The following is a 6,800-nucleotide window of genomic DNA, read 5'->3' on the forward strand; positions in this document are numbered from 1 at the left end:
AATCACCTGGACTTATGTTGTGAAATCTTTCCTGCACAAAGTCAAGAACCCATACACTATGGGTTGGCCCAAGGCAGACCAGCCCCAGCCTGAACCCTTTCTGACACCAGGAATTGGTCTTGAATGGAGCTAGTCGACTTGTCTTCATCATCCTCTTGATATTGATGGTGCCCTTTGTCCTGACACATCCCAAACTGATATTGTATACTAGAGGCCCAGTGCATGAAATTTATGCACTGAGCGGGGGGAAGGCGGGAGGGTGTCCCTCAGCCCGGCTTGTGCTCTCTCACAGTCCAGGACCCCTTGGGGGATGTCCGACTGCCAACTTAGGAGTGGGTCTAAGCCGACAGACATCACTCTCGCAGTCCATGACCCCTCACTCCTTATCGCTTCACCTGCAGTCGAGGCAGAAGAGGCTCCCACCACCACCACTGTGCTTATCAGCCATGAGCTAAGCTTCTGGCTAAGTGGAGCTCCCCCTATGGGAGCACACTGACCACCAGGGGGCAGCTCCTGCATTGAGCATCTGCTCCTTGGTGGTCAGTGCATGTCATGGCAACTGGTCATTCTGCTTTTCGGTTGATTTGCATATTAGGGTTTTATTATATAGGATAGTTAAACCTTGTCTTACCTTGTGTTATTTGCTCCAAAAGGGCTGTACCTATAGGTTGGAGAACAGAGACCTGCAGGTCCTGCTAAGAGGAATACTCTCACTAGGGATTATAGAGTTGGAGGTCCTGGCCCTGTATCTCTTTGACACCATATTGGGTCATTAAGCGGGCTCCTCCGATTACTTCTTATTTGATAACTTTCAGTCTTCATTATTGGTACAGAAATCTATGATGGGCATGCTAATGCTGGGAAATCAGATGACAATTACCACAGTCTCTTCAACATAAGTTAGTTACCACAGTCTCCTGTATAACTGGTTTATGTTTTCCTTTCTCTTCATTTGTAAATGCATGTAACACACATGCAGGCCCATTTTCCAGAGGTGGTTTAAAGGTGAGCCACGAGACTTCTATGCAGTAAAGGAAAGCTTTCTGAAGCCAAGGACTTTTCTATTTTGGCTCTGAATTTTAGTCACCTCTGAGAGTCTTGGCTGGCTGGAATCCCTTTTCACCCTCAGGACCCCTAAGAATGAATTTAAAAAACAAAACAAAACATTTTGCAGCACTTGTAGAATAGGCTTTGTGATTTTGCATTTCCCATGCTGATCTCATCTCTGGTGATTTCACTTCTGAATGGGAGACATTACTCACCTCCTATTCTGATGCTGCCCCCTTATTTCCCAAAAGAATCCTCTGGATGGATCCCTGCTGCTTTTGCTTCTCAACTTTCCATTTCCCTGAGAGAAGGATCTAGGTTGTCCACTGGAGTTGAAGTCCACCCAGAATTTGGAACCTGCTTGACTTTTATCTTCACTCCTGGTCACTGGTGGCAATGCCTTGCTTGGTCTCCATGATCATTGCCTAGCCCTTTTCAGCTCTCTTTTGTCCCCTGCTTCTTTGGTCTCCCTACCTCCAGTCTCAGCTTTTCTCCCATTTCCTTCCAGCACCATGGACTAGGAAGCTCCTAGGCACTGCCGAGCTATAATAAACAGTTCCCTTGGGAAAGGACAGAGATTGCCATAATTTCATTATATTGGGAACTCTGGATAAGGACATTAACTCTTCTTCTGTTTTCTCTCTAAATTAAAAAAAAATCAGGATTAATTAGCTATTTAGCTTGATGAAAGATTGCTAGCATCTGACAGACTGCACTCAGTCCCCTGCCCAGAGCTCTGGCAGATAACTGCTGGCCATGGTCCTTGAGAGAGAAGTGGTTTCCTTTCTCCTAGGGCAGTTCCCTTTTTTGTGCCTCAGTTTCTTCTTTAAACACAAGGAAACAATATTAATGGGTATATAGTTAGTCACCTTTGCTCTCCTGGTTGTCACTGAACTAAGCCATGCTCTTGTTTCTGTGCACACACAGGCACGGACTTCAGATGCCACATTAGGGCGATGTGCTTGGTGGTTAGAGTAGAGTCATTTGGGAGTTCTATGCTTCCTCAGTTGACCCTTTCCTGAAGATGAATGACAGCGGAGCTCCCATGGCTCTCTTTTGCCTTCTGGTGTGTTCTTCGAAGTCAGTTTGCAATTGTGAGTTTTGCTCACTGTTTTCTTCAGAGGGAAAACTCAACCTCTAGTCATCTGTGTCTTTCTCTGCCTTGCCCCACTCTACTAGACAGTTTCTTTAATCTCCTCTTGGTCCAGACATTTCTTTAAATGACATCATGTTTGGGACCAAGTACATCCGGGGATTGTCCCTTAAGGCCCGGTGCTCTAGTTACTTTGGCTGGTATGTCCTCAGTGTTCAGATACTTGGTTGACATTGAGATGAACTCAAATCAGCAGAGGGGAGGAATTCTCTCTCGCTGAACCAGGCATAGCAGCCCTCAGGAGGACCCATCTGGTCCCAGCAACCCCTGGCTGGCCCTTCATCTGTAGTGTTATCTTTCCCTGGAACTCCAGAGTAACCTCAGAAGTCTAAGGTCCTCATTTCATGCTTCCTAAAATATTCGCTCTCCCCCCAACCCAAAGGATCAATCTCGCATTAATCCATTTTTAATGTCTTTCATTATATAACTGCATTTAGGGATAAGTAGCTTCCTTTCTTTTGGGAAGAGCAATCTGCCATTTTTCCACCTTCAATGTTGTTCCAACTTCTTTTTGTCAAAAGAGGTGCAATGTTGACTAGGGCAGATATTATCCTCATTAGTGCCATCCTCATAGATGTATAAATGAGTATTGATTCATATCCTCCCAAATATTCAAGGTTTTTTCCCCTGTTCTAACATTATAATAAAAGGGGGGAAAAGGCAAAAATGACTCATGGAAAAGTTTCCAACTTCATTTTTCCATAGTCTTTTCAGTTATTTAATCAGATATAGATATGATCCTTATGTAATTATATTTAGAGTCTGGATACAATTTTGTTGTTATAAAATATTGCATTGAACATTTTCTTCATTGTCTTTTTTTTTAAACATATTTTATTGATTTTTTACAGAGAGAAAGGGAGAGGGATAGAGAGTTAGAAACATCGATGAGAGAGAAACATCGATTAGCTGCCTCCTGCACACCTCCTACTGGGGATGTGCCCACAACCAAGGTACATGCCCTTTACCAGAATCGAACCTGGGACCTTTCAGTCCACAGGCCGAAGCTCTATCCACTGAGCCAAACCGGTTAGGGCTGCATTGTCTTTTTTTTTTAAAATCATTATTGTTGAGAGTATTACATATGCCTCCTTTTTTCTCCCATTAACCTCTTCTAACCCACCTCCACCCCCATGCCAGGCCTTCACCACCCTATTGTCTGTGTCCCTGGGTTATACATATATGCGTACAAGTTCTTTGGTTGATCTCTTCCCACCCACCTCCACCTTCCTTCTGAGATTACACAGTCTGTGTTTCTGGATCTATCTTGTTCATCAGTTTATTTTGTTGTTTAGATTCCACACATTAGTGAGATCATGCAATACTTGTTTTTCTCTGACTGGCTTATTTCATTTAGCATAGTACTTTCCAGGTCCCTCCATGCTGTCTCAAAGAGTAAGAAATCCTTTTTTACTGCTGCATAATATTCCATGGTATCAATGTACCACAACTTTTTTATCCACTCATCTACTGATGGGCTATTTCCAGATCTTAGCTATTATAAGCAGCCCATATCCTCCCAAGCACTTGTCATTTGCCCTTCTTTTGGTAATTACACTCACTTTGGGGAGGTGATACCTCATTGTTGTTTTGATTTGCATCTCTGATCAGTGACTTTGAGCATTTTTTCATATGTCTCTTGGCCATCTGTATGTCTGCTTTAGAGAAGTATCTATTTAGATCCTTTATTCATTTTTTAATTGGATTATTTTCCTTCTGTTAAGTTGTATGAGTTCCTTATATATTTTGTATATTAATCCATTATCATGTGTGTTATTGCCAAATATGTTCTCCCATACAGTGGGCTCCATTTTCATTTTGTTGATGGTTTATTTTTTTTGCTGTGAAGAAGCTTTTTATTTTGATGTAGTCCCATTTGTTTATTTTCATTTGCCTTAGCAGATGTATCTATAAACATATTGCTACAAGAGATGTCTGAGATTTTGCTGCCTATAATTTCTTCTAGCATTATAATGGTTTCATGACTTAGATTTAATTCTTTTATCCATTTTGAGTTTATTCTTGTGTATTGTATAAGTTGGTGGTCTAGTTTCATTTTTTTTGATATCTGTCCAAGTTTCCCAACACCATTTATTGAAGAGACTCTTTTTTTTTTTTAAGAATTTTTGTGAGTTTATGTGAGCCAAACTGGACAGTAGCTGGGAAGCAGAATCTCAATGGATGAAGATGATGGTCCAGAGAATGGTGGTTTTCACCTTGTTTTATACATTGTAATCAAAGGAAGAGATGTTGTAAGTGGGTTACATGAAATCCCTTGGTGACAGATTAGGGAGGTAGGAGGAAGCAAAGGGAGTGGGGTACCTCTGGGATTGCATAAAAAGTAAAATGATAGACACAGGCTTCTTTTACTTATGTAAGCGCAGAATAGTTAAGAGGCAACAATTAACAGATAGCAATAACAGTGCGGGAATTTGTGGTCTCCGCCCTGGTGCCTTGGTTGTGCCCAGAGGTCTGGAAAAAGGGCAGTTACAAGTTACCCTGACATTCCACAGGTATGTAATCTTAGATGCAAAAAGTCAATAGGCTTAATAAAGATCAAAGTTAATTTTTGTCAGGGAAGATATTGGTCTCTAGGACATGACTATCCACCATAGACTGCTTTTTAAGTAACATTTTAATTTCAGACCGTCCTTTGTGGTTACTTTAGGTCTCTTGAGTTTGAAGGCCACCACACAGGCCTTTCCTGAGCTTGTCAGGTTAGCATGTGGCCCCTTTTCATCCACACTCTCTACAGTAGTCCCAGGCTGTTTGCTATGCCTGCTACCCTTCCTGTTCTGCCTTCCCCATTCTAGGCTCCTTCCTACAAAATTATACTCTTGCCCCGCCTCCTTTTCCTTGACTAGATTCACTAATTCACACTCCTCATTCCACAATCTGAACATCGCTGGGGAAAACTTACATAATCAAGCTTTACATTTGTGACAACCTATCTCAAATGGTTTCTCAGCACTGCTCAGCAATCCTTCCTCAACCCCTTTAGTCTTGACTCCATTGTATGTTCTTGCCTCTTTTGTCAAATATTAATTAGCTTAATGGCCTGGGTTGATTTCTGGGGTTTCTGTTCTGTTTCATGGTCTGTAAGTCTGTTCTGGTGCCAGTACTAGGCTGTACTAGTGGCTTTGTAGTATAATTTTATATCTAATATATAAATATATATTAGATATATTAGATATATTAGATCATATATCTAATATTATGATCCCTCTGACTTTGTTCTTCTTTTTAAGATTGCAGCTATTTGGGGGTCTTTTTTGGTTCCATGTAAATTTTTGGAGTATTTGTTCTAGATCTGTGAAATATGCCGTTGGTAATTTAATGGGGATTGCATTGAATCAATAGATTGCTTTGGGTAGTATGAACATTTTAATGATGTTGATTCTACCAATCCAAGAACATGGTATGTTCTTCCATCTGTTTATGTCTTCCTCTATATCTTTTTTTAATGTTCTGTAGTTTTCTGAGTATATGTCTTTTATCTCCTTGGTTAAGTTGATAGCTAAGTATCTTATTTATTTATTTATTTTTGCAGTGGCAAATGGGATTGTTTAGTTTCTCTTCTGAGAATTCATTATTAGTGTATAAATGCCACCAATTTCTGAGTGTTAATTTTGTATCCTGCTACATTGCCAAATTCATTACTAAGTCTAGTAGTTTTTTGATGGAGTCTTTAGGGTTTTTTATGTACAATATCATGTCATCTGTGAGTAATAACAATTTTACCTCTTCTTTTCCAATTTGGATGCCTTTTATTTCTTCTTCTTGTCTGATTGCTGTGACTAGCACTTCTAGTACTATATTGAATAAGAGTAGTGAAAGCAGATATTCCTGTCTTGTTACTGTTCTTAGGGAAATGGTTTTAGCTTTTGCCCATTGAGTATGATGTTGGCTGTAGGTTTGTCATATATGGTCTTTATCATGAGCTCTCTATTCCCACTTTGCTGAGAGTTTTAATCAAAAGTGGGTGTTGGATTTTACAAATGCTTTTTCTGCATCTATTGATATGATCATGTGATTTTTGTCTTTCAATTTGTTTATGTGATGTATCAGGTTTATTGATTTGCAAATACTGTACCAGCCTTGTATCCCTGGAATAAATCCCACTTGGTCATGGTGTATGATTTTTAAAATATATTTCTAGATCCAATTTGCTAATATTTTGTTGAGGATTTTAGCATCTATGTTCATCAGGGATATTGGCCTGTGATTCTTTTTCTTTGGAGTGTCTTTATCTAACTTTGGAATTAGGATAATGCTGGTCTCATAGAAAGAGGTTGGAAGTGTTCCTTACTCTTGGAATTTTTGAAGAGTTTGGGGAGGATAGGTGTTATTCTTTGAAGGTTTGGTAAAACTCCCTGTGAAGCCATCCAGCCCAGGGCTTTCATTTGCTGGGAGTATTTTATTTTGTTTTATTACTATTGCTTCAATTTCATCAGTTGTTAATGGCCTACTCAGGTTTTCTGATTCTTCCTGATTCAGTTTTGGAAGAATGTATTTTTCTAGGAATTTGTCCATTTCATCCATATTGTCCAGGTTGTTAGCATATAATTGTTCATTCCTTTGTATTACTGTGGTGTCAGTT

Source organism: Myotis davidii, unplaced genomic scaffold (genome assembly GCF_000327345.1).
Source record: "Myotis davidii unplaced genomic scaffold, ASM32734v1 scaffold325, whole genome shotgun sequence".
Lineage (NCBI taxonomy): Eukaryota > Metazoa > Chordata > Mammalia > Chiroptera > Vespertilionidae > Myotis > Myotis davidii.